This window comes from Chiloscyllium punctatum, chromosome 11, assembly GCF_047496795.1.
Source record: "Chiloscyllium punctatum isolate Juve2018m chromosome 11, sChiPun1.3, whole genome shotgun sequence".
Lineage (NCBI taxonomy): Eukaryota > Metazoa > Chordata > Chondrichthyes > Orectolobiformes > Hemiscylliidae > Chiloscyllium > Chiloscyllium punctatum.
In genome coordinates this window covers 42,460,639-42,488,608 of record NC_092749.1, presented here as the reverse complement: position 1 = coordinate 42,488,608, position 27,970 = coordinate 42,460,639, and the positions used below count along the sequence as shown (strand labels likewise).

Genomic DNA, 27,970 nt, shown 5'->3' with positions numbered 1-27,970 from the left:
CTCCTTCACAAGAAGGCTCCAAATTGATAAGGGTAGACTCTTGTCGGTATTGGATAAGCCTGCACAGAATGATACTGGTCTTACATTCACAGAATTATGTGTAGCCGCACTAAAGGGCATTAGTGAACCTGTTGGTTTTTCTACCATTTGACAATGGGCAATGTATTATGATCATCATGAAATTCAATTCCAAATTTTTATTGAATTCAAAATCATATGGCAGGATTTGAACGTTGTCGCCAAAACAACTGTGAGAAACAAAGCCCACTCACTTCAATAATTTCAGTCCGAGACAAGATCTGAAGCAATCAGTATGTTTATTATACGCTTGCAAGCGTGGTGCCTAAAATAGACACGCAGAGTTTATCTTATATAGGATTTGTTTCTCTTTCCCTCCTCCCACTACTCCAAACCTGGTTCCCATTACTATTGTTTATCTCCTGCCTTACCGGCCTTGTGCATAACAAAGTACAAGTTTTACTTGGCCATTTCACCACATCCTGCTGTGGTCCATTGTTAGGTATAACCTCCTTCACTGACGTCTATTTCCCCCACTTGTGACATTTCCTCCCATTCCTCAACCATATTGAACCTTATGGCCTTTTAATGAGGTTTTTTTTTTGTTTTTGCAGAAGTGGGAAACAGATACTTATAACTACCGTTGGTACAAGCATATGTGGCTTAACATACTTCGTCACAGCACCTTGTCTATTTGTCTGTAACATCTACCATTGTTTGCAGGCACGTCTCATTCTTGTATGCACATTTTAGCTAATACAAAAACAATTATATATTTCCATCACATAGTTTTCATTCTTGTTGACCCAGCTCTTGGTTGAAACAATTATACACTAGTGTGAGTTTATTTACCTTGCATAAGTAATTATGATTGCAGAAGTAACACTACTTTACCTATATCCCACAATTTCCCCTTTTTCTTTAATTATCATTTGGTATCTTCTGCATTTTTCTTTTAAGCATCACCCCCAAAATTCGCAAGCATCATTCCAGAGATTTCATCCATTTTGGTCTCACTCATCCCCTCATTATTTAATCGATAAAGTTCCTCTGCCTGATTCCCTTTTAGGGGCATCTGTTTCATTAAGGCTGTCTCAATCAGTCTTTGGGTCAGCCCTCGTATACAGGGTATGATGCAATTGCCAATGGCTACCAATACACCGGCTACTACTATCAGGGAAGTAAGGATGGAAATCACCACCCCCTTCCATTTTCCAAACCATAATTCAAGCCATCCCGTGAGAGATGTGTCTGCTCCTGAATTCTCAGCCAGTTTTTCTGCTAAGGTAGTCAATCCCGTTAAGGCCTGAGTAATTGAACCATCAGGCGCAGTGTTATTAGCAATAAAGGTACAACAGCTTCCTCCTAGCATCACACACACACACCCTTTTACCGCGAAAATCATATCAAGAGCCATTCTGTTATCCCATGCCATCCTACTTGTCGCATCAAGCTGTTCTAATATTCCTTTGACCGCATCTCTTGTATAATTTATAAATCGCTGTTGATTATAGAAAATGTAATTTATCCAATCTACATTTTTATTAATTGTTACCCACCAAAAGAGAGCTGACTCAAAGCCTGCTGCAATCTGGTTACAAGCCTTGAACTCATCAAGTACCCCCCTAGGGACTCCTACAGAATCGAGATAAATCCTGTCATCGAAATAAGTGTCTAACAGTGATCTCTTACTCCTTCCCTTTTTCCCTACTATCTTTTCCTTCTCAAATGCCAGGGTAAATGGAATTACCAATTGTACAATTGCACATATCCCTCTCCAATCCGAAGGTAGGGTGGGTCTCAATATTTTGCCTCCACAGTCCCACCATAGATCCACTCGGGGAACCTTTAGTGCTGAGTAGTTCCCTCCCTTGTCCGTTTCGGTAACATTCTTAATCTCTGTACATAATTTCAGCTCCCCCCAAATCGCTAGACCGATTTGTACCTCATCTACGCACACATGACGTGTGATTTCTGACTGCGGCTGAAAACGTCAGGGGGGCTTTTGAATCTTTCTTCTCCAAGGGAGGGAACATCAGAAATAGGGAGGTACAGTTCCTATCATTCCATGCAGTCTCATCCTGGCACAGGGCTATCATACATCTCATACCCTTCTTATCTCACTTCCACCCGAGCGGAAAGGGAACCACCTGGGCCACTGGCCGACCGGAGGCACATGCATAGCAATTGCTCTTATTCAGACTTTTTACAGTATACTTTACCCATTCAACCCAGGCATTTGCATCCCTGTACCCATTTTCTATTTCAATAATCTGTTTTAAGTCCTTTACCTCTATAATTTTTACTACTTTAAGGTCATCGGGAGGGGTGAAAGGTTGTACCTCATTATCCAGTAGTTCTGCCCGTTTTTCCCTGTCCTACGCTAATTTGAAAACAACAGCCCGAGAAATCATTCCTGTTCGTTTTCATTTCTATCCCAAATGTTTCATTTAATTGTACCTGATAGATGCCCCCCACCCCCTACCATCCCCAGAATCGCCATGTGGTTTTCTTTATCGTTAGGTATATTGGGTTACGCTCTTTATCGGGACAATCGAGAGCTGGTCGGAAGGGGGCCCGGTGTACTGTGATGAGACCATTATACCAAGTACATGCCCGTGGCCATCTCCATAGAACTTAAGCTGTATCTCTGAGCTGCGGTACTGTCTCTGATTATCTACATCCCCACAATTTACTAAGCTGTATGCATCAGCGTCTATTACTTGTGGATTATCAGACTCAGGAGCCGTTAATAACACATATGAAAATGATATTTGACAAAATCCCAATACTAAGAGGGCTGGTATCATAACTCTAAGCATCCCCAGCATTCTAAAAATTGTGCTGAAGCACAAAAAGACTTAATATACAATCCTACAGAAATAATCCAGTGCTCGGGTTGCCACTGTATAATCAGTTACTCAAAGTCGCTTTAGTCTGAGTCTTAGCGGTTCTTGCGTTGATTCGGCTGTCCAGACTTCTTCCTCAGCTGAAGATTCCACTGGCCCTTTGATCCGAGTGTAGTGAGTCCAGCCTTTCTCCGCCCTCCTTATTGCCATTTCGGTTTCCTGAGGAAAGACAAAGAGGAGGACATGCCCAACATATAGTTCTTTAAGAACAAGTCTTTAGTTTCGGGAATTGGCACTTCTCCATTCATTCCCAGATAAGGTAAGATTCCCAAATAAGGTTACATAGGGGAATAGTCCCAAATCTTTCCTTAGGTAAACATTTGATCCAAGGGAGTCTGGTTTCTATTATCAATTTAGAGAGCTGGTATTTGAGTGTTTGGTTCATTCTTTCAATCCTTCCTGATGCTGGTGAGTGTTATGGAGTATGGAACTCCCAGGAAATTCCCAACCCTTTCATTACTCCCTGTAACACTTTAGAGGTAAAATGAGTTCCTTGGTCGGAATCTATATGGTTCACTAGCCCATATCGGGGAATTATGTGCTCTAATATTGTTTTAGACACCACCCCACTTGCAGTGGCAGTAGCTAGGGGGTATGCCTCAACCCAACCAGATAGATGATCTACTATGACCAGTATATATTTTAGTCTTCCTACTCTGGGTAGTTCAGCATAATCTACTTGTATACTCTGGAAGGGTCTCAATCCCGGGTCTCTTCCTCCTGGGGTCTGTTTTCTCAAGACTTTCTTATTTAGCTTTCTACATATTATACATCCCTCACATATTTGTTTAGCAATTGTATATATTCCTTTACATCCATATTCCCTAAGAACTAAATCACACATTGCTTGTACTCCCCAATGGCTGCCTTGATGTAGGACAGCCATAATTTCTCACATCATCATTTTGTTTAACACTTCAGTTCCATCAGGTAACATCCAATGCCTGTCTGCTGTTTTTGCAGCCCCTAAATCTTTCAATTCTTTTTCCTCTCTTTCAGTAAATATAGGAGCTTCCCAAGGACCTGGGACAGGAGGTATTAGGGAATGAATCACCACTTCTTGTGGGTTCAGGGCTGCTTCCTTAGTACTTCATCAGCTAATCTATTCCCCTTAACTTCTGGTTCATTTCCTTTCTGATGACCATTTACATGCACTACCGCTATTTCTCAGGGGAGTAATAGGGATTCCAAGACCCGTTTAATCAACTCCTCATGTGCTAATTCCTTCCCCCGGCTATTGATCAGTCCTCTTTCCTGCCATATCTTTCCGAAAGTGTGTACAACACCAAATGCATATTTATACTGTTCCCTCTTTATTTTCTAACACCCTAAGGACTCTTTTCAATGCATAGAGTTCGCAGGTCTGAGCTGACCACCCATTTGGCAACCTTCCTGCCTCTACCACACTACCTTTCGTCCCGTCTATGACTGCATACCCATTACGTCTTTTCCTTTCAGTCACCTGGGATGATCCGTCTATAAAAGGTCGGGCTCCTGCATGAAGCGGAACATCTCTCAGGTCCATGCGGACCTTAGTTTGGTATTCTACAATGTCAAGGCAGTCGTGCTCTGGATTCTGAGGAGATTCTCCTTCCCCTTTCCAAAGAAAGGCAGCTGGATTTAAACAATTGTCTGTGACCAACACTAGATCATCCTTTTCTATTAATATTGCCTCATATTTCAGAATCCGCGAGTCTATTGACCATCGCCCAGCTTTTTGGTTTAGAATCGTTCTCACTTGGTGTGGAGTGCTTACTATTAGGGCTCCCCTAAATGTAAGCTTTCTGCTTTCCTCCACCAACAGTGCAGTGGCAGCCATGGCCTGCACACACTCAGGCCACCCCCGGGATACTGGATCCAATAGCTTTGAAAGGTATGCTACTGGCTGTTTCATTCCTCCCCACCTCTGGGTTAATACACCCAAAGCCGCTCCCTTATCTACGGTAGCAAAGAGGTGGAAAGGTTTATCTAGAGAAGGTAAGGCTACGGGGGCATGGATCAGATCTCTTTTGAGTTCCTCAACTAGTTCTTTTTCCTCATCATCCCAACTTAGACACTTTGGTTCCTCCTCTAATAGTTTGAGATATAATTTCTTAGTCTTTTGAGTATAAGAATCAATCCATAATCTGCAATATCCCGTTAGACCCAAAAATTTACGTAACTCCCATTTAGTCCTGGGCAGCGGCATCCCCACTATTCCCTCTATCTGTTCCGGGCTTATCTTTTGCTTTCCCTCACTAACTAAATGTCCCAAGTATTTCATTTCTCGCTCCACATATTGTAGTTTGTTTTTAGATACTTGCAGTTCCTGCTGACCCAGGAAATTCAATAATTTGTTAGTGGCTTCTACTATTCTTTCTCTTCTTTTTCCTGTTACTAAGTGGTTGTCTACATACTGCAACAGGGTAGTTCCCTTGGGGTTGCTAAATTTCTCCAATATTTGTCCTAATATTTGTCCAAATAAATTTGGGGAATCTGTAAACCCCTGGGGGAACACTGTCCACTGGTATTGCTGTTTCTGTCCTGTCTTGGGATCTTCCCATTCAAAGGCAAACAAATTCCTACTTTCCTCCACCAAGGGACAAGCCCAAAAGGTATCCTTTAAATCTATCACACCAAACCATTTGTGGTCATGAGGGATCTTACTTAATAACGTATAGGGATTTGGCACCACTGGGTGCCTGATCTGTACTGTTCGATTCAATGTTCTCAAATCCTGCACCAATCGATAAGTTCCATCGGATTTCTGCGCTGGTAGAATTGGGGTATTATAAGGAGACATACATGGCTCCAACAGTCCATCTCTAATCAGTCCCTCAATTACTAGCTGCACTCCTCGTTTACTTTCTATGGAAATGGGATAATGTCACTCACAGACAACATCCCCTTTCCTTTTTAAATTTATTTCTATGGAAGGGATCTGTAGTTTTCCACGATTCCCTTCTCTAGCCCATACAATAGGCTCTACCTCTCTCTCCACATTCCTCTGTCAATATTACCATTTGTACAACTATTTCTTTATCATAAATTCCAACCTCCAGTCCTGAGAGGATAATTAAATCTCTCCCAAGTAAGTTACTTCCTATACCAGGGATATACAACAGTTCCCCGTGACTCTATCCTTAGGACCTTCTATCATCATAGGTTCAAATACTAGAACAGTAAATCCTTCCCCTTTTACCCCCGAAACAGTAATTGACCGTGTTGACATTCCTACTTTCTTTGGTTTAAAATTCAGCGATGACCGTGCTGCCCCCGTATCTACTCGGAAGATCTTCCCTATAGGGTCCCACCTTCAAGTTTATCAAGGGTTCCTGGTGGGTCCCTGAGGGCAGGAACCCCTGACACCCCTATTCTTCATCAAAATTCATAAGCGGAATTGCCCTCTCTTCCCTTTGTAGATCAGGACACTCCTGCTTAAAATGCCCTATCTTTCCGCAATAATAGCATCCTACCTGTGGAGACTTCCATCTCTGCCCCTGTTGCCCGAACCCTCTATAAAATGTTCCCCCTTGTCGTCTCCCTCTCCCTCTCCCTCTCTGTCCTACATGCTGCCACCCACCGCTCCAGTTGCTTACTATTGGTTCCATTCTTTTCTTAACGAACTCTTCAACCGTAGCTACCATCATTTTTGCCTTCTGTTTTTGTCTCTCATCCTCTCTCTTTACAAACACTTTCTGTGCCTCTCTTAACAACTCATCTAATGGTTTTTCGCTCCACCCTTCTATCTTCTGTATCTTTCTCTGTATGTCTGGCCATGTCTTTGTCACAAAATGTACTTTCAAAAGACCCTGTGCCACTGGGTCCTCAGGGTTCATTCCAGAGTATTTCCACATTGAGTCTCTTAATCTTTGCAAGAAAGCTGAGGGAGTCTCATCTTTCTCCTGTCTAACTTCAAAGGCTTTAGTCAAATTCTGCGACTTTGGAACTGCCTCTCTTATTCCTTTTAGAACCAGGTCTTTCAATTCCTTCACTTCTTCTCTATGCTCCGGGTTTTGATTTTCCCACTGGGGCTCTCTAAGGAGAAACTTCACCTCTCCCTGTCCAGCATCCCCATCTCCAATGGGATGTTCCCTGTCCCATATTTTAATGGCTGCTCCTCGTATAAGTTCCCTTTCTTCCCTAGTAAATAGTATATTCAAATTAGACATGAACTCAGTCCATGTATGGGCCCCAAAAATTCATCAATTTGTTCAGACAACCCTACCGGATCCTCAACCAGGACCTTCGTCTCCTTTTTAAATGTTCTGACCTCCCCAATGGTGAGGGGGGCACTTACAAACCCAATCTCTTTGTCCCCTATTGGTACCTCCCGAAGGGGATAAGTCTTTACATTCTTCCCCATTTTTTTGTTTTTGTTTATCCCTGTTAGGCTTTGGTTTAGATACTCCAGAGGCCTCCTCTATATCTACTTTATCTTCCCTTTGTTTTGTTGAGGATTGAGGGTCGGGGACAACAACATCCCTGTCCACCGCCCCTTCATCCTCCTCTTGTGGGTCATCTGTTCCCTGTCCCTGTCTGTCTGTTTCTCCTCCTCCCCCATTTTCACCTAATCTGATTTTATGGTACGGGGGTGGGGGAGAGGTAAGCAGCCGAGAGGATCTCAGGGACTGGGTGGGGCAGATGGGGAATCCCTTGTCTTTACTACCATCATTCCCAAACTGCCCTTCCAACAGGACGCATAGTCCACCTCTTCTTGACTAAAAGGTTGTTTTTCATTCACATACAAATCTAAATACTGACATACCCAATCCTCGTCCGAACCATACTTTGGCCAGAAGACAGCTGGACGAAGGATTGGTTCTTTGGTCCATACTAAACAACAATATTTAATCACTTTCTTTTGCTCTTTTTCCCTTGTACAAGTGTTACTTGTCCATTCCTGCAACATCCTCCCCAACGGACCTTTAGTAGAGATGTTACCAGGGACTCTTTCTTCCTTTACTTCATTGCAGTTCGACTTACTCTGCCTACCCCCCATTTCTCAGGGCCCTCACCAGCCCCTCAGTGATTAAATACCCCTTTTCCGGCCACCAAGGCAATATTTAAAAGTTAGTTTTCTTATCTTGGTCTGTGCACAGAGTTGCCTGGCCCCTTTTTGCCGTATTTTCTATCGACCTCCTTTCACTGTCTGATTCAGATGTCTCTCTTGTGGGATTCGTACCAGTCACCCAAGGGAGTGGACCAAACCGGGACACGAGACCGCTCCTCAATTGGGAACGGGATGTGTCTTCCCAGTGTCCAGGGCCAGCCACTCCCCCCGACGATGGAAGAATATCCCAGACAGCCCCCAATTGTGAGAAGTGAAGCTCACTCACTTCAATAATTTCAGTCCGAGACAAGATCTGAAGCAATCAGTATGGTTATTATATGCTTGCAAGTGTGGTGCCTGGAATTGGGCACGCAGAGTTTCGCAAGTACATATCTTATATAGGATTCACTACTCCAAACCTGGTTCCCATTACTATTGTTTATCTCCTGCCTTATCCGGCTTTGTGCATAACAAAGTACAAGTTTTACTTGGCCATTTCACCACATCCTGCTGTGGTCCATTGTTAGGTATATCCTCCTTCACTGCCGTCTATTTCCCCCACTTGTGACATTTCCTCCCATTCCTCAACCATATTGAACCTTATGGCCTTTTAATTGGGGTTTGTTTTTTGTTTTTGCAGAAGTGGGAAACAGATGCTTATAACTACTGTTTATACAGGCATATGTGGCTTAACATACATCCTCACAGCACCTTATCTATTTGTCTGTAACATCTACCATTGTTTGCAGGCACATTTATTTCTTGTATGCACATTTTAGCTAATACAAAAACAATTATATATTTCCTTCACATAGCTTTCATTCTTGTTGACTCAGCTCTTGGTTGAAACAATTACACACTGGTGTGAGTTCATTTACCTTGCATAAGTAATTATGATTGCAGAAGCAACACTACTTTACCTATATCCCACACAGATTCACAACACTTTGAGAAAAGTAACTGTTCCTCAACTGTTTTAAATCTGCCACCCCTTATCCTACAACTATGACCTCCTATTCTAGATTGCCCTACAAAGGGAAACAACTGCTCTATGTCTACCTTGTCAATCCTCTTTAGCATCTAATATACTCCAGTTAGATCTCCTTTCATCCTTCTAAGCACCCTCGAGTATGGGCCTAAACTGCTCAATCTCTCCTCATAAAATAAGCCTTTCATCTCTGCAACTAATCTAGTGAACCTTCTATGAACTGCCTCCAAAGCAATTATATTCTTCATCAAGTAGCCCGACCAAAATTATATGCAGTATTCCAGGTGCGGTTTCTCCAATGCCTTATACTGTTGCAATTTCCCTACTTTGATACTCCATTCCTTTAGCAATAAATGGGTCTCTGGATTAATAGCATAGCAATAATGCCACTAGGCTATCACTTCAGTTTATGTTTCCCTCCCCACACCCACTTATAAACTGTCATCCACTCTTTCCTCAGCCTGGAACACCCAATCCCCACAAATAAATTCCTGAGTTCAGTTCCCACCGCAGCAGCCCTCTCTTTGACCCAAATCCCCTTAGTTTCTGTGAATAGACCCTATGGACTGACCACGAGCAACACCCTTAAATAGTATAACTAGACAACTATGGATGAGTCATGCCCAAACTCGTGACCAGTGGCTCTACATTTCCCTCATTCATTAGCTCTAGCCTCTGGACTGGCTGCTATGGAACTAGAGGATTGACCTTAGCTCACTCCCCAGATTGCAGATGCATGGACCCTTGACTGAGAACATCCCAACTGGATGCCTCACTGCAGCCCATGCCCTGGACTGGGTTCAGAGCTGCCCTTGATGCACTGTGTTGAGATCCCATGAATGACCGATGTCACCATACTTGCTTGGGAGGACTATTCCCGTAGGACTGAGGCTTGGCTACCTGCATGCTGCACATGCAGTGTTTTTATCATATAAACTGCTGGCATGTGGTGGTGGTGAGAAATCGACTTTGCAGAATGCCGTAGAGAAAGATGGACACCCCCTTCATTAGTGAACAGCAAGGCAAGCTGCCTGGTCATGTGACTGTGTTAATAGGCAAGGGAGGGATACAATGTCGATCCAAGAAAGCTCTACGTGAGCCAAATGTACAGCTCTGAGAGGCAGGCTGGTTCAGTCTGTGAGCTGAGTGTCTGTCCCTGTGCCTTTCTTTGTCTCATTGCCAACACACCCTGGCGTGCAGGCTTCTACATCCTTAGTGTTCTGCTAATTGATTGGACAGGTACCATTTGAACACTGAGGTGTTGGAAATTATTCGATGCCAATATCCATGAATTGAGGGGTGCATGTCACTGGTGTTCATGGATCATACCCTGAGACACCCTGACAAACATGGTGGCTTTTTGTATCCAGTGGTGAGTAACCAGGTAACCACACGTCCCCCCCACCACTTCACTCCCCCAACATCCATGTCAAGAATTCTCAGCATCTCATTTGCTCACTACAATAGAAAGTTGCATATTACTGAGGTGAGAGGTGCAGTTAATAAGGTTGTTAACAAGCAATAATCTCCCTTAACAGTCAACACACCACTTCCTAGTGAGAATTTCATCCCAACACCTGGACCTCAGTTAAAAGATGTAACTAGCTGTCCAGGGATGTGGGGGTCTGCGCAGTCACCAGAGGATGCCCTGGGATTCCAATATTGAGTGCCCAAGATGGATGTCTCCCAGAGCAAATAACAAGCCAAAGTCACCCAGTGATCATTCTGTCTTCACGTCAGCACTTCCTGGTGTTTAATTTCTATCCAGCAGGTGGTTGAATGGGCGACTACACATTAATGAGGCAAGATAAAGTAATCAGTAGACTGTTAATGAGTGATAATCCATGCTAATGGGCCTCTTGTCACTTGCCAGCAGGAATCTTATCTCGATGAAAAACACTTCATTGAAAAATGGGACACTTTGGTCTGAACATCAAGAATAACCTCTCTGGACACCTCATCCGATTTTCCCAAATTTCTCACTATGGCCCACATCATTCGGAGGCTGGGAAGAATCTAACTAATGTGAATGTGAGGTAAGCCAAGAAGTGCTCCAAGCCCCTAAATTCCCTTGTGATGTCAATGAGAAAAAGTTGCATAGCATATTGTGGCATGCTTAATACAGCAGTAGCTAGAACATGTGGGTGATAATCCCTGAATGAACCAGTGCCAAAGATGTTAAGGGTATGGGTGACAACATAGAGCCCAGATCCCTGCAAAGTGAATGCAACAATGTATGGTATGCAAATGTAAACAGAAGAAAGTAATAAGCTGTTATCCCTAGTCCTGACTATTCCAAAGACCTTTTAGATTATGGACGCCAAGTCCATCATCTCTATGCACAAGGTCTATGTTGACCCTGGGTCAAGCAATGATTTTAATTTTAGCATTGTCATTCCATGCCTTGTTCCTGTCTATCTCTAGTCTCTTCTAATCAACAACAGATAGGAGCAGGAGTAATTCTAGGATAAACTCCCAAAGTTAGCATCACTCAGATCCTGTGATGGGAGAATAGCAGGATTGCTATTCTGGAGGGAAGCAAAATAATAAGGCCTTCCTCATTAAGAATGATCGTCTGCGCTAGTTAAGTACACTGAAGTGTTCTAAACACCCACAGACTAATCATATCCATAAAGAAACCCTTTCCAATCTCACAGGTCATCTTAAGGGATTGAACAGAAATATTTTATAAGTTTAAAATGAAATAATTGACTTATGGAGAAATTAGCCCTCCACATTGGCAGTGATTATGAAACTCATTAATCATAAACTTTTAAATCATACAAATATTGCGATTAATTTACTCTTGAGTGTTGAGTGGAGAAGTAAGAATCAAATGGGCTATGTTTTTGTCTATACTACATGGGAGTAATTTGGCCATATGGATCATTAACCTGTTACAGAACACAATGTATTTCCCCCCATTCATTTTAAGAGAATATATGTTGGGCAGGTTCTATAACAAGTAGGCAACTTGCTCGCTCAAATTATCACCGATCTTGTAAAGGTGAAAATCTAACCCAAATTATATTTTCCAAACCTCAATCAATATAATGTCTGTTTCAGGAACCTCCTTCCAAAGCAGGTTGGTTAGATTAAGTTGATTTACCCTCCTTATTCGTCTTTGAGGAGCTGGTGGTGAACTGCCTTTTTAAACCTCTGCAGTCCATGTAAGGTAAATATATCCTTTTTGAAGGATTTGCAGAATTTTGACCCAGTGCTCATGAAGAAACAATTACATGGTTTCAAGTTCGGATGGTATGTTGTCCCATTGTTGGTGAGAGCTATAATAAGAAACCAAATCTTACACTGCTGTTGAAACTTGTAGGAGTGATCTTAACCTAATCTGTGCAGCAAGAATGTGGCAGCTATGTAGTTAAACTCACTGTGTAGTGCTGATAACAACTTATATTGATTTGGTATGTTTAACATAAGCAAATATCTAAAGATACTTCAAGGGCATCATAATGCAAAATTAAATATTGGACCACATAGGGTGATATCAGGGAAGATGCCTAATACTTGATCATCCAGATAGGTTTTCAGAAACATTCTAAAGGGAGAAAAAGAGACAAAAGTTTAAAAAGGATTAGGAAGGGAGTCACGGAGTTTAGCAATTGAAGGCACATCTAACAGACTAATGCCCAAGGTGCCAGTATTAGATGAACACATATTTTGAAGAGTTGTGGAATCAAAGTGAATCTGTGCCCTTTTGTGATGCTGATTGTCAGATTTGAAAATAATATTCATATTAGAATTTTAAAAGGGCCTTTATGTAAAAGCAGATTAAACTGAATGCAGTGCCATTCAGCCTGACTAGAATATTTATATCCGGGGATTAAAAAAACACTTATTATATAGCATTCCATTTCTTTTATTTATAACGACCTCACAACGTGTGAGTGATATTACAAACAAATTAGAAAGATTCCTTCCTCCATTCCTTCTGGCAGAATCTTGATTTTGAAAAAGGATGTTTATGGTTTTGTTAGTAATTGCAATCGGGAAATATTTCTGTTTTCAATGTAATCACCACAACTCAAAATTTTCCAACTTTCCCATAGCAAGTGTTATAACTGAGGTTTAGCCAAACTTTATATTTTGTTATTTTATATTTTGATAACCATCTTCCATAGTTAACTAAAATTGTTAAATGTAAGATCAAAGTAAAAGAAAAAGTATTATTATTATTATTGTGATATACTTATGCAAAGATGAGTGGCAGGTCAGAAGATGTGACAGAATATTAAAAAAAACTAGCAATGAGTGGCTAAAACGTGAATGAGGAGAGAAAAATTAAGCTAGCTAGAAAATTTAAAACAGATGGTAGGAGTTTCTATAGATAATGTAACACAGTAAGCATTTGTCCTTTAGAAAGTATTTCTGGAGAATTCATAGCATTCATTAATTAATAAGAAAATGGCAGGTATTTTACATTGGTCTTCACAGTTAAGGACACAAGTAACATCCCATCAATTGCTGTAAATCAGGAAATGGAAGAGAGGAAAGAATTCAAGAAAATTGTAGCTGCCAGGGAAGGGGAACTGAGCAAACTATTGGAACTGCAGGTTAACCAGTCCTTGGATCCTGTTGGACTTCACCCCAGGATCTTAAAACAAATGGCCAGCGAGATATTTAATGCTCTTACCTTTAGTTTTCTAAAATTTCTTAGATTTGGGAAAGGTTCCCTTGGATCAGAAAATAGTGAATGTCACTCCTTTACTTAAGAAGACAATGATTCAGAAAGCAGGAAACCACAGACCAATTAGTTTAACATCTGACATTGGGAAGATATTAGAAGTTATTATTAAAGGCAGTGTAGCAAGCATTTAGAAAAGTTTAATTAAGTGATGTCAACACAGTTTCATGAAAGGAGATTATATGTAATCAACTTAGTGGAGTTTTTCAGGAAGTAACATGTATTGTAGATAAAGGGGAAGTGTTAAATGTGCTTAGATTTCCAGAAGATATTTGGTAAGGTATCATATCAAAGATTATTGCAAAAAATAAAAGCTAATGGCATAGGAAGCAACATGTCGAGTGAATGGAAGATTGACTAGCTAATAGGAAACAGATTTTGGATGTAAATGGGTCATTTTTAAATTGTCAAGTCATAATGAGTGGTGAGCTACAGGTATCAATACTGGGTCTTCAACTTTTTACCATTTATATAAATGATTTGAAAGAAGGGACAGAACGTAAGGTTGCTAAATATATTGATGTCACAAGGATAGAGTTGGAAAATAAGTTGCAAAATGGGCATAAGGGGGCTTCAAAGGTGACAAATAGATTAAATGAATGGGCAAAAATCTGGCAAATAAAATACAATGTGGAAAAACATGAAGTTGTCCATTTTGGTACAAACACTAAAGAAAAGCTTATTATTTAGATAGTGAGCTATTTCAGAGCTTTGAGATGCAGAGGGATCTGTGTAGCCTAGCACATAAATCATGAAAGTTTTGAATACCGTTACAACAAGTAATTAGCAAAGCTAACAGAATGTTATCATTTATTTTGAGGGAAATTGAATACAAAAACAGGGAGGTTGGACAGCTTTGACTCGTATCCACCGGAGTTTTGAACAGGAAGAGGTGACTTAATTGAAGCTGAGGAGTCTGGATAGGTTAGATTTGGAAAGGAAATATCCTCTCTGAGAATCTAGAGCTAATGATCACTGTTTAAGTAAGGGGTCAACCAATTAGAACAGAGATGATGAGAAATATGTGTTCATGGAGAATCATAGGTTTTTTTGAATCCTCCTCAAAAGGCGTAGGAAGTACACCTTCCTTAAAAATACTTAAGGAAAGATTCTTGAAACGAATTTGGTGAAGGGATACTGGGGATAGATCAAAGAACAAAGAAAGTTACAGCACAGGAACAGGCCATTCAGCCCTCCAAGCCTGTGTCAAACCAAATCCTCTATCTAAACCTGTTGCCAATTTTCTAAGAATCTGTATCCCTCTGCTCCCTGCCCATTCATGTGTCTCTCTATATACATCTTAAATTACGCTATCGTGCTCACCTCTACTACCGCTGCTGGCCACATGTTCCAGGCCCCCACCACCGTCTGCATAAAGAACTTTACATGCATATCTCCCTTAAACTCTTCCCTTCTTGCCTTGAACTTGTGACCCCTAGTAATTGAGTCCCCTACTCTGGGAAAAAGCTTCTTACTATCCACTCTGTCTATACATCTCATGATATTGTAGACCTCTATCAAGTTCCCCCTCAACCTCCATCTTTCTAATGAAAATAATCCTAATGTACTCAATCACTCTTCATAGCTAACACCCTCCATACCAGGCAACATCCTGGTGAACCTCCTCTGCACCCTGTCAAAAGCATCCACATCCTTTTGGTAATGTGGCAACCAGAACGTACACAGTATTCCAAATGTGGCCGAACCAAAGTCCAATACAACTGTAACATGACCTGCCAACTCTTGTACTCAATACCCCGTCAGATGAAGGAAAGCATGCCTTATACCTTCTTGAACACTCTATTGACCTGCGCTGTCTTCAGGGTACAATGGACCTGAACACCTAGATCTCTCTGTAGGTCACTTTTCCCCAGGACTTTTCCATTTGCCGTATAGTTTGCTCTTGATTTGGATCTTCCAAAATGCATCACCTCCTATTTGCCTGGATCGAATTCCATCTGCCATTTCTGTGCTGACTCTCCAATCTATCTATATTCTGGGATGGGCAGGACTGTGAAGTTACCAGAACATTCATTATCTTCTGAACAGCAGAGCAGGCTTAAGGGTCCATGTGACCTATTCCTGCTCTAACTCATATGAACATATATTTGTGAGTATGCTGCTACTGTGCCTTACATTTCGGATGAAATTACGATAAATGTAAGACAGTTCTGAAGTTTGCCTGCCAACAGTTCTGAGTGATGGACTATTATTGATAAAAAGAATGCCTAGATTGTTTGATTGGAAAGTAAGTGGAGGGTATTCAGATTTCCATACTATGGCAAATGTAGCTGTTGAAAGGACTCTAGGTCTTCAATTCCCAGGCAAATATTAAAAATGCCCAAATATCAAAAGGCATGCTTTCAATTATCAATTTTCTTCCAAGATAAGAGAGTTGGGGTGTTGGAGTTATCTAATCTGCACCTCTATCTGGATACAACACCCATGAGATTTCCATTGTCCACATCAATGATGGGGAAAGTTACAGAGGAAGCCATTGTGATATTGGTTAGAAGTTTTCCTGAAGGATCTGACACAATTGGTTAACCAGAGTCCGAGAGAGAAAATGCAGCTGGAGGTTGAAAGCTTTTATGGTTTACTACGTTGGAATGTGAGTGGAAGTTTGCACTTCATTTGAAAAGACCTAATTTGTGAGAAATTAAAACAAAGCTGGGTGATATGTCTATTTTTAGTTAGAAGCAATAGTCTAGAGGAAAACATGCACCATGAAATTCAGTTCTGGAATAAAATGTTTCCTGTCAAGTGGTGAATAATTATTGACACTGAAGGGTTTATGCAAAATATATCACAACAGAATGCATTGAAAGGTTCTGAAATAATTCCACAGAGGCCAGTATCCCATCAGCAAGTCCCACTTTATTTTCCAGAGCACAGCCAGCTGAGAGCCAGTCCCCTGAGTAGATTCTAATCTCATAGTTACATTGGTCAGCCACAGCTTTCTGGATTGACCAAGGTTAACAAGCCCAATCAAAAATCTCACAGTCAACAAGATCCAGCTGGTTCCAATCACTACAGGTTCACAACATTTTCAGGAATGAAATTTGTCACCTTAGTCCAAAATGTCTTCCAATTCTGGGACTTCTTGGACTAAACTCCACAATATGGAGAAACATTCCTTTAGCATCAATCCTATTGAGTCCCTGAGAAATTTTATATGTTTCAATGACAGAAGCTCTCTATCATCTAAATGCCAAAGAATATAGACTTCCCCAAAGAACAAGCCCACCATCACGGGAATCCAGTTGGTGAACCTCCTTTATTGGCCCCTTCTCACATGTATCTTCCAGCATAAGTTGAATAGCTGTCTCTGAATTCAAATCCTTTCTGGTCTATAATAATAGAGCTGACAAAGACTCAAAGATTCTGTCTCTTATGAATTCTAATTTCAAAGTGATCTAGTCACAGATTTGCACTAATCTATCGAGATCATCAATGAAATAAAGTATAATACAAACAGGAAATGGCAGGACCCTTTAGGAGCACTGATATTCAGAGAGTTCTTGGGGCCCGAGTCCATAACTCCCTGAAATTGGCAACACAAGTGGGATAAGGTGGTAAAGAAGGTATACGGCATGCTTGCCTTCATCAGTCAGGGAATATATATTGAGTATAAAATTCAGCAAGTCATGTTGCAACTGTATAAAACTTCTGTTAGACCACATTTGGAGTATTGTGTGCAGTTCTGGTCACCACTTATGGGAAGAATGTGAAGGCTTTGGAGAGGGTGCAGAAGAGGTTTACCAGGATTTTGTCTGGATTGGAGTGTTTTAGCCATAAGGAGTGGTTAGACAAACTTGGATTGTTTTTGCTGGAGTATCGGAGGCTAAAGGGTGACCTGATAAACATATAAAGTTATGAAAGGAATGGATAAGGTGGATAGTTGGAGTCTTTTTTTCCCAGGGTAGAAATGTCAAACTAGATTTAGAGAGATTTGAAAAAAGAGGGTAAAGTTTAACTGAGATGTGGGAGGCAAGGTTTTAATGAAGAGTGTAGTAGGTGCCTGGAACGTGTTGCCTGGGGAGGTGGTAGAAGCAGAAACAATAGCAATGCTTAAGAGGCATTTTGACAGATGCATGAACTGGCAAGAATAGAAGGATATGGACCATGTACTGGCAGATGGGATTAGTTCAGAATGGCATCATGGTCAGCATAGACATGGTGGAACTGAAGGACATGTTCCTATGATGCACTGTTCTATGTTTTATGAAATTATCTGCAAGTTCTCAGAATGTTGAAACCTTCTATTAAATTTTGCTCTTTCATGATGTTTATTGTTCTCATATCAAAGTAATTGTCAAAAGCCAGAAAAGCATTTTCAAATGTATTCTATCTTTTTTTATTTTTCAATTATATATATATATGTTCTGACACAGGTCTTTAGAATGTTCTGTTTGGGTGTATTTTATTGTTTGGTTTGACTTAATTTTGAAGCAATTATGTACCTTAAATTGTTTTTTCAAGATGTCCTATCAGGTATTCTGTTTCTGACATTAAAGTTTTGTGACACATTATTTCTTCTCCTGTGTCTTCTTGATGCAAGTATTCTTCTTTCACTCAAGTCATTTTAAATTCCCAATATCTAAATGTTGCTGTTCCCTCTCGCTGCCAAGTAGATTTTAAATTCTAAACAAAAGCAATGTTATTTTCTCATCTTTGTTTTACAAACTTTTGAAGTGTTCAGGATACCAAATATGAAAGATAGTATTTTCTTCTAATGAAGCTTCAAATTATATGAAAGAACAATGTTGTATGCCTGTACTGTTATTGTAGCTTGTCCGACCTTTCTGTAGTCAAAATGGTAGCTTCCCCTATTTTGTGAGTAAATTGGAGGTTTTCTTGCCTTCTGCAACCATGATGAAATTTTTCCACTTTTTATGGCCAAAGCAGACACATTCCTCCCTTTGCATTTTAAAACACCATTCATGTCCCTCTCCAAACTTTTCTGAATCAAGATTTGTAGCTGTGTTTCTAATAAACTTACCTGCCAAAGTTGCAGTTTAAATGATCAATGTCTCACTCAAATCACAGTTTTAAAACACTTCTATCTCCTCTTAGACTGTGCTTTCTTTTTCAGTTGACCTTTTGTAGCAGTAAATCTGCTCCATGATAGTCCCAATGCTGTGTCGTCTATGATCCTTGACTTCATCACTATCTCTATACCTTCTAGTGTGCATTCATTTTGGTGATGGTGCTAATTGTGAATAGTCAGTTGTTCTAAATTCTATCTATTCCTGCTTGCTCCTTTGCATGTTTATTTAAAGTTTGTTTTCCCCACTTGCCCAACAGGGATCTTGACTTTACTCACACAATGAGTTCTGCTGACTGCTTTGTTTGTTCATGTGCTTGCAGCTGCCTACTGCCTGGGTTGAACCTTAACAGAAGTCTGCCAGGTATCATTTCTAGCGAGTTTCCTGAAGGTTTCCTCCCCACAAGAGCTAGTAAGTTTTCTCACTCAGTCATCTCAAAGTCACCTCATTAGCAATGCACCATGCCCTTAAGGCATCTCTCTTGTCCAATTCTTCCACTTGCGATTAGTGGAAGTATGCACTATGCTGGGATCTCCCAGGATTCCTGGCACCAATGTCATATTTAAAGCGCCATCGTGCCTCCAATCAAACAGTGTCATTGGGAGTAATTCTGCACATGGCAGATAAGGGAAAATTAGCATCCACATCTCCAGCAGGTACAGGGAGGTTCTGGGTGGATGAGATGGTGCAGAGGAGGGGCTGTCCTCTTTACCCAGGAACACCAGAGGAGGCAACTCTCTCAACCCTGCAAGCATGGTCTGCGTTTACCACTTGGGTCAGTGCTGACACAACGGAGGAACATCCAGAAGTCTATGAAGAAGGTCAATGGCCATTTCCATTCTGCCCAGGAAAGTACCATTACCTTTCCGCTGCTGTTAGACCCACCTGCCACCAAGACTCACTCGCACTATTGCATGCAACATATTCCCTCACTCATACTCTCCCTTCCACGTCCCAGACTACTAACACTACATGGCTCTGGAAATACCTATTCATTCACTTAGAACAGCTCACCACCTTACCCCCTCTGCAATATTAGTAATAGTTTTTCCAGGCACTTTAATCTCACTCAGTCCCATCCTTTGAATCTACAGTCTGATTATTCTTGAAATGGTTAAGTATTTAAAGCTGGAAACTCACTTGTCTACTGATTTTCTTTTTCTATGTCCCATGGATTTGTTTCCCCATTGTTATCTTGTGTTATTAAATAAACAATCCCACTTTGAATCTCCTGGCAGTAAGTGTTGTGGAGTTAACTGCTACCAGCTAATGGCTCAGAGAGGATGCTGTCACCAAACCTGCTTTCTACTGTTATAAAGAAACCTTACTAATTAATCAGCCTCTGGTAATATCAAAAATCAAACAGTCAAGGGAAGCATACAGAAGTGAACCAGAAAGCTACAAAAATTAGATTAACATGTTATCTCCAGAACTAATGATGGACCCCTGCCCCAGCAGTAACCACTGCCCTCAGAATGAAATGTTCCTTTCTATGCTAGATGCAAAGTCCTATTGGGTTAATAGTGATGGAGCATGAACTATTAGTGAGTCTTAACAAGAAAAGGCATTTGTCTTTAAAGTATAGTTCATAGTATAATAATAAATGTTTTAGACATAATAAACAAAACAATCATGAGACAATGATGACACATCTTTCCTAATTGGGATCATGCTAGACTTATCTTTAACTCACACAAGACTATTATATCATCAGATTAGGTGGAACTCAATGAAATCTCCAACATCAATCCTTTCAAAACCGATTCCATTCCCTTGGTACGATGGGTAAATTCTTGAAACTAAGTCAGAAACTTGTGGGCTAAAGACCCTTTCCTAATATGAGTACAAAAGTCTAGGCAGTTACCCCAATGCAGTCCTGAAGTCATTCTGGAAATGTAGAGGTACAGGTTAATTATTACATTGAGGCCCTGCCTGTGGCTATAAGAGGATTTCAAATTTTCGAAGAAGAGTAGCAGTGCTAACATCGATACTAAGCCAATACTCATCCTTCAATCAACATCCCATTGGTGACTGCCTAGTTGTTGTTCTCGGGAGATGATCGGAGATTAACTGCAATTCCATGAACCCCTAGCAGCTAGGACCTAGCTTATATCAAGACCTCTTGTATTGCACAATAACATAACTCAGGAATGTAATAATATCCCCTTCAATCTGATCAGGATAATTATGTGGACTTCTTGATTCTCTTCAAATCCAGATGCAATTTCATGCTGTTTTTGAGAAGTTTTATTTAGCGTCCTAAGGAGATTTATGTCATTTGACACATGAAGCAACATATGATTGATTATTTTGCCTAATTGGTACAACCTATGCTCTTGCATCAGAGACAAAATAAAGATAACATGAGGCAGGATAATATTTCTGTATTCTGTGCTATATCCATGTGAAAACCTTTGCCCAGCTTCAGTCATTTTGAACATTCCTCCAACATTGCACTACACAATAGCCTGTCCAGTGTTCTGGTTTTAAAACCCCACTGCCTTGTTCTTCAAAGTAATGAAAAAATGCTTTGGTCGTCTCACATAGTAATAGATACAGACCTTTCACTGAGTGGTGTCTGAGTTCTGAAGAAGAGCCAGATCAGACTTGAAACGTTAACTTTGCTTCTCTCACAACAGATGCTGCAGGCCTGTTGAGATACTCCAGAACTTATTTTTCTGTCAGATTTTGTATAAGAGATAGGGGAAATCAAAACTCTCTCTCTTAAAATGACAGGACAATTAATTGAAAATCTCAGAATTGAGAATGATAGCATTGTCTATCTAAAGGTACTAAGGGTTATAGGCGAAAATAGGTAGATCGAGTTGAGATTAAGCTCAGGCATCTGACCTAGTTGAATGGCGGCAAAAGTAGGAGAGTCTACTTCTGTTTCTATATTTCTGTCTGTGCTGGCTTCTCCTTTAATAAGGATGTTCTTTTTTTTAAAAAAGAAAGATAATGCACTAGCACAGAAATGGTGTCTCACTCTATTTCATCTTAACTTCCTTTACAGTTATCATCTCTACCATCTTTTTGTAACTGTAAGTTGCTATTTTTCTTTAAAATCCACATTATCCCTGAGAGCCACTCTTTGTAAAAACGTATGCAGTGTGTTTGTAATTGTCTGAGGAATGTATTAATACCCCTTGTTGGAACGTAACAATGGGAGTTAGATATATCATTACAGGAATAAAATAAATCTAAAGGAATTTCCAGTCCTGATTATTCTTATCCTAGAGGTAATTTCCTTTGGCTGACTTCTCAATTGTAGGTTTAGGTAAGAGTTGTAATGAAAGAACAAAGGGATGCTGATCCTCCTTTTCTTGAGAAAAATTTTTCATGTAAACATTTTCACGGCTTTGCTGGTGTCTGTACCTCCAAAGAGTTCAACAATGTAACTTTCAAGTAAATGACAAAGCAGGTGCTTGCATTTTCCATTACCTCATGACACCCAAAAGCACTTTTATGCTATTGAATTATGTGACTGGATCTTACAGCCTCCTGCTGGCATATTTTAAGGCATGAGACCTGTAAAGTAAAAAGCATGACCTTTCCAACTTTCCAGCTCATTCCCATGCACCACTACCTCTGGCTCCTGTGTCCTGCACAATATTGGTCAAGAAGATGGTCAAGAGGGCACCTGCCTGTGGGTGTATTGAGGCCTAACATGGCCAATAATAACACAAAACAGTATGACAGTCTGATGGTGCTCTTAAATGGCACCATCTAATAGCTGTCAAAAGATGTGGCACTGGAAAAACACAGCAGGTCAGGCAGCATCCGAGGAGTAGGAGGGTCAATGTTTCGGGCGTAAGCTTAAGTCTGAAATGTCGACTCTCCTGCTCTTCGGATGGTGCCTGACTTGCTGTGCTTTTTCAGTGCCACACTTTTCAACTCTGATCCCCAGCATCTGTAGTCCTCACTTTCTCTGACCATCTAACAACTGTCTCCAAGTAAATAACCACCAGCTACAGAAAAAACAAATCAAAGCACTATCTATTTTTTGATTGGATTTCTTAATTGTTCCACTTGAACCCTAGTATACGCCAGATAAACCAATTAGATACAATTGCTTTCTTCAACTGATTAAAATTTATTTTTCCTTCTGGGAGGGATTTTATGAATTGACTGCACCTTGGTTAAAAGATAGCACCTCTAAATATGCAGCATCTCCTCGGAAATAGCGCTGAAGTATCAGTCTGAATAATTAAACTCTAAAATGGCATTAGGATCTGCTACCTACTTTTTGAGAACTTGGCAAGTGTTCTATAATGAATCTACAACTGATACTGAATAGTGAAACAAAGATTTGGTCCACACATTGCCCGTATGTGTAGCTGAACTGAGTGTGCACCATGTCATACATAAGTTTGCTGCCACCATCCTCTAAGTGTAGGGATCTCCAGGGCCTTCTTGGCTGAGTGTGATAGAGGAAAACCACGTACTGGTTTATCAGAAGAGGCTTTTTTTTATAAAACAAGAGATAGTTTATTGCATGTTCACAACTAATTCGAGATTACATTGATATTATTGTCATTGTTATAGAGACAGTGGAGACTGAAAATTTGATGGGTGGAAGATCATTGTATTTACAGTCAGAGAGTCCTAGAAGTATACAGCACGGAAACAAGTCTTTTGGCCCAACTCGTCCAAGCTGATCAGGCTTCCAAAACTGAACCAGTCCTAGCTGCTTGTGTTTGGCCCACATCCCTCTAAACCGTTCCTATCCATGAACCTGTTCAAATGTCTTTTGTTGTAAATGTACCCACCCTTACTACTTCCTCTGGCAGCTTGTCCATAAGACCATAAGACCATAAGACATAGGAGTGGAAGTAAGGCCATTCGGCCCATCGAGTCCACTCCGCCATTCAATCATGGCTGATGCGCATTTCAGCTCCACTTGCCAGCGTTCTCCCCGTAGCCCTTAATTCCTCTAGACAACAAGAACCTATCAATCTCGGCCTTGAAGACATTTAGCGTCCCGGCTTCCACTGCACTCCGTGGCAATGAATTCCACAGGCCCACCACTCTCTGGCTGAAGAAATGTCTCCACATTTCCGTTCTGAAATGACCCCCTCTAATTCTAAGGCTGTGTCCACGGGTCCTAGTCTCCTCGCCTAACAGAAACAATTTTCTAGCATCCACCTTTTCAAAGCCATGTATTATTTTGTACGTCTCTATTAGATCTCCCCTTAATCTTCTAAACTCCAACGAATACAATCCCAGTATCCTCAGCCGTTCCTCATATGCTAGACCTGTCATTCCAGGGATCATCCGTGTGAATCTCCGCTGGACACGTTCCAGTGCCAGTATGTCCTTCCTGAGGTGTGGGGACCAAAACTGGACACAGTACCCCAAATGGGGCCTAACCAGAGCTTTATAAAGTCTTAGTAGTACATCTCTGCTTTTATATTCCAACCCTCTTGAGATAAGAGACAACATTGCATTCGCTTTCTTAATCACAGACTCAACCTGCATGTTTACCTTTAGAGAATCCTCGACTAGCACTTTGTGCTTTGGCTTTATTAAGTTTCTCACCATTCAGAAAGTAGTCCATTCCTATATTCTTTTTGCCAAAGTGCAAGACCTCGCACTTGCTCACGTTAAATTCCATCAGCCATTTCCTGGACCACTCTCCCAACCTGTCTAGATCCTTCTGTAGCCTCCCCACTTCCTCAGTACTACCTGCCTGTCTACCTAACTTTGTATCATCGGCAAACTTCGCTAGAATGCCCCCGGTTCCCTCATCCAAATCATTAATATATAATGCGAACAGCTGTGGCCCCAGCACCGAACCCTGCGGGACACCGCTCGTCACCGGCTGCCATTCTGAAAAAGAACCTTTTATCCCAACTCTCTGCCTTCTGTTAGATAGCCAATCCTCAATCCATCCCAGCAGCTCACCTCGAACACCATGGGCCCTCACCTTGCTCAGCAGTCTCCCGTGTGGCACCTTATCAAAGGCCTTTTGAAAGTCCAGATAGACCACATCCACTGGGTTCCCCTGGTCTAACCTACTTGTTACCTCTTCAAAAAATTCCAACAGGTTTGTCAGGCATGACCTCCCTTTACTAAATCCATGTTGACTTGTTCTAATCAGACTCTGCTCTTCCAAGAATTTAGAAACCTCATCCTTAATGATGGATTCTAGAATTTTACCAACAACCGAGGTTAAGCTGATTGGCCTATAATTTTCCATCTTTTGCCTTGATCCTTTCTTGAACAAGGGGGTTACTACAGCCATCTTCCAATCATCCGGGACCTTTCCTAACTCCAGTGACTCTTGAAAGATCTCAACCAATGCCTCTGCTATTTCCTCAGCAACCTCTCTCAGAACTCTAGGGTGTATCCCATCGGGGCCAGGAGATTTATCAATTTTAAGACTTTTTAACTTTTCTAGCACTATCTCTTTCGTAATGGCAACCATACTCAACTCAGCCCCGTGACACCCTTTAATTTTTGGGATATTACTCATGTCTTCCACTGTGAAAACTGACGCAAAGTACTTGTTAAGTTCTCCTGCTATTTCCTTATCTCCCATCACTAGGCTCCCTGCATCAGTTTGAAGTGGCCCAATGTCTACTTTTGCCTGTCGTTTGTTTCTTATGTACTGAAAGAAACTTTTACTATTATTTCTAATATTACTGGCTAGCCTACCTTCATATTTGATCCTCTCATTTCTTATTACACTCTTTGTTATCCTCTGTTTGCTTTTGTATCCTTCCCAATCTTCTGATTTCCCACTGTTCTTAGCCACTTTATAGGATCTCTCTTTTTCTTTAATACATTTCCTGACTTCCTTTGTCAGCCAAGGTTGTCTAATCCCTCCCCGGTTAATCTTTCTTTTCTTGGGAATGAACCTCTGTACAGTGTCCTCAATTATACCTACAAACTCCTGCCATTTTTGCTCTAGTGTCTTCCCGGTTAGCCTCTGCTTCCAGTCTATTTTAGTCAGTTCCTCTCTCATGCCCTCATAATTACCTTTATTCAACTGTAACACCATTACATCAGATTTTGCCTTCTCCCTTTCAAACTCCAGACTGAACTCTACCATATTATGGTCGCTACTTCCTAAGGGTTCCCTTACTTTAAGATCTTTTATAGAGTCTGGTTCATTGCAAAGCACTAGGTCCAGAATAGCCTGCTCTCTTGTGGGCTCCATGACAAGCTGTTCCAAAAAGCCATCCTGTAAGCATTCCATGAATTCCCTTTCTTTAGATCCACTAGCAACATTATTTACCCAGTCCACCTGCATATTGAAGTCACCCATGATCAATGTAACCTTGCCTTTCTGACATGCCTTCTCTATTTCCCGGTACATGTTGTGTCCCTGGTCCTGACCACTGTTAGGAGGTCTGTACACAACTCCAATTATGGTTTTTTTGCCTTTGTGGTTCCTCAATTCCACCCACACAGACTCCACATCATCCGACGCTATGTCATTCAATACCATAGATTTAATTTTGTTCTTAACTAACAAGGCAACCCCACCCCCTCTGCCCACCTCTCTGTCTTTTCGATAAGTTGAAAAACCATGGAGGTTTAACTGCCAGTCCTGACCCCCCTGTAACCAAGTCTCTGTGATGCCTACTACATCATAATCATTCACTATTATCTGTGCCATTAATTCATCGGCTTTGTTATGAATGCTACGAGCATTCAGGTAAAGTGCCTTAATGCTAACTTCCTTATTAGAGATGTTGTAAGTCATATGTCCTAAGTTATCCTTGCTTTTTCTGCATTCTCAGTCTGCCTCAATTTTAAATCCGCCTGGAAACATGCTATCCTGCTGCTTATCTTTCCATTTACCTCCATACTCCCTGTCGCTTTCACTTTCCCTTCCCCCCAACTCAGAAGTTTAAAGTTCTGAGTTTACTTTAAACTGACCACCCTATTTATCCTCTTCGCCAGAACATTGGTACCTGATCGGTTCAGGTGGAGACCGTCCCAACGGTACAGATCCCCCCTGTTCCAAAACTGATGCCAGTGCCCCATGAAGTGGAATCCCTCTTTCCCACACCAATCCCTTAGCCACGTGTTTACTTGCCTAATTTTCTTGTCCCTATGCCAATTGGCACGTGGCTCGGGCAGTAATCCGGAGATTATGACCCTTGAGGACCTGTCCTGATTCTCTTCCTCACAGTTTGTTGGTCAGTGTTAAAAATAATGAAAAAACTGGTCGTCCTGCATAATTTAATTACACCTCCCTGATTCATGTGAGCAGAAATCATCAGATAGCCAAAGCCTTGACAAGCTTTTCTGATATTAACCTAAAATAACCACAAAATGTAAAAACAAAAACCACACTTATCGTAACTGCCACTGGCATGCCCATTTGGGTATTGTTCACCCTACAGAATATTCTTGAAATCTCAACTTCCCTGCCAAAGCTCAGCGTCTTTAGTTACATTTTTACTGTCATTATCAGTGCCTACAGGACAGGAGGCACACAAAGATTTGACAATGTACTCTCTTCCAATTTTTTTCTATTTTCTCAGGACCTATTGTGCCAAGTGCTGTACTGCTGGAGCACTGGAGACAATGTTCCAAATAGTAACTAAAAAGGTAGAATTTTGGAGTGGGAGGGAATTAATATCTATTTACCTCTAAATAAATATTTCTTTTTTCACTACAATTCCCCCGTAACTGTTGCATAAGAACAACACATTTGACCATTAATTTCAAGCTCCTACATTATTTGCCAATCTTGCAAAAGAAAATTTTCAAATCAAAAAATGACACTGCATTTCTGTCATGTGTCATACTCCTGGAATGGCAGTTTCTAATCACTTCATTGCGTTTGCAGTTAGTTCTGAGCTCAATAAATTATTTGAAATTTGTTCTTCGCTCTTTAGAATGTCATCTAATTCTTAGCCTGTATGTCATTTTATACATAATGATTTTATTTAGCTTGAATTTTTACTTGTGGAATAGGTTATCAAGTAAGTGTAGCTAATGATGCCCTTGCATCCATTGGCTTGTATTTAAAAAAACGATGCTTCATTAATCAACAACTCCCTCATGTAATATTTCTGCCTGAGAGAAAGCCTAATATTAATGAAGTATCGAATGAAGTATTTTTTGAGCAACGTCAACTGACAGGAACCAGATTACTTTTCTATGCAGTTAAAGCACACTCCAACAATACTCCTTCCTAGCCTGAATGTTAGAAGAATGCCTTTATCCACACTAGTCTGTTTGTAGTCGCTCTCAGTGACATCCAGACTGAGTCTGGATTCTGAGGAATCGCCTCCGATAGACTCTCACTCACTTGAA

At 40.9% G+C, this 27,970-nt stretch overlaps 1 long non-coding RNA gene across 1 annotated transcript in view; it reads right to left on the bottom strand.

The window, feature by feature from the left end:
• Window positions 1-319: 319 nt before the first annotated feature.
• Window positions 320-27,970, bottom strand: part of LOC140482932 (uncharacterized) — a 43,620-nt gene continuing 15,969 nt past the window's right edge. Inside the window, exon 3 of the long non-coding RNA XR_011961827.1 lies at window positions 320-3,086. This is a non-coding gene — a long non-coding RNA (uncharacterized lncRNA). The remainder of the gene's footprint in view (window positions 3,087-27,970) is intronic.